The sequence below is a fragment of the Phalaenopsis equestris genome, unplaced genomic scaffold (assembly GCF_001263595.1).
Source record: "Phalaenopsis equestris unplaced genomic scaffold, ASM126359v1 Scaffold000002, whole genome shotgun sequence".
Taxonomy (NCBI): Eukaryota; Viridiplantae; Streptophyta; class Magnoliopsida; order Asparagales; family Orchidaceae; genus Phalaenopsis; species Phalaenopsis equestris.
This window is the reverse complement of record NW_018164444.1, coordinates 55,275,238-55,276,225: the sequence shown is the minus strand read 5'-3', so window position 1 is coordinate 55,276,225 and position 988 is coordinate 55,275,238.

Sequence of the window (988 nt, the reverse complement as noted above, 5' to 3'; positions counted from 1 at the left end):
TTTGCCTCCAAGATTTTCTAAGTTTAAGTTTTCAAGACTGGATAATGGAAATTTAAAAAAGAATGGATCAAAAGTGGAACAGTTATTATCAGAAATCCAAAGGAATGAAAAGTAAGAGATGTCACTGATCTGAGAGAAACCCCGGTGACTTCTCAAGCTATCCTATTTGTTTGGCTTTAACTTTGAAAAGATGTTATTTGATGTTTAATCCTATCAATTTTATTTACTTAGAGCTTACATTTTAGTGACACAATCATACAAATAGCCTGGAAGATTGAAGGGTTTATGTTGTAACGAACGACAACCTTGGAGCCTAAGTCGAGTTAGGGTATGAATTGCACAACGTGATTGTGTAAAAAGCTAAGAGATGGGTTGAGGATTTACACCGTATTAGAAGGACTACCTCGAAACCATTATGGTTTGTTGTTTTAGTAAAAGAGAGATTTGTTGATGATGATCTCGTTTGCTCTTTTAAAGATGTTCTTCTATACATTATTGTCATGTTGCCCACGGTGTTAGCTCTAAGCTCCTCGTTGAAGTGACGATCCTAAAGTCTAAGGTTCAAAAGGTTTTACAATTTTCACGTCAAGTTTTGTTATTCAAGTGTTATGAGGAGGTTAAATTTGATTAGAGCGACACCGGTTAGGATCCAACGGTTCCTTCGTTCCGGTACCACTATTTTCTTTTAAATTTACTTGGCCTAAATGAGTTGTTAAGCTCATTTAAACTGGGGAGATCTCGTTAGCAGCTGTAGGTTACCTTATCTGATGGACTCCCGTAAATTCAAGATGACGTATAATGGAGCTTTTATTTTGTTGTTGTATTTTGAAAATAGTTTTGTAATTTTCAGTTTTGAAAAGTTTTGCAAGCAAGGTAAATAAATGCTGGTAAAAAAAGATGTTGTAAAGTAAATAAATAAAATTGCAGTGCATAAAATATAAATGTGTACCTGTCATCTTCTCGCTACTCCAGCTGCATGGTTTGCATT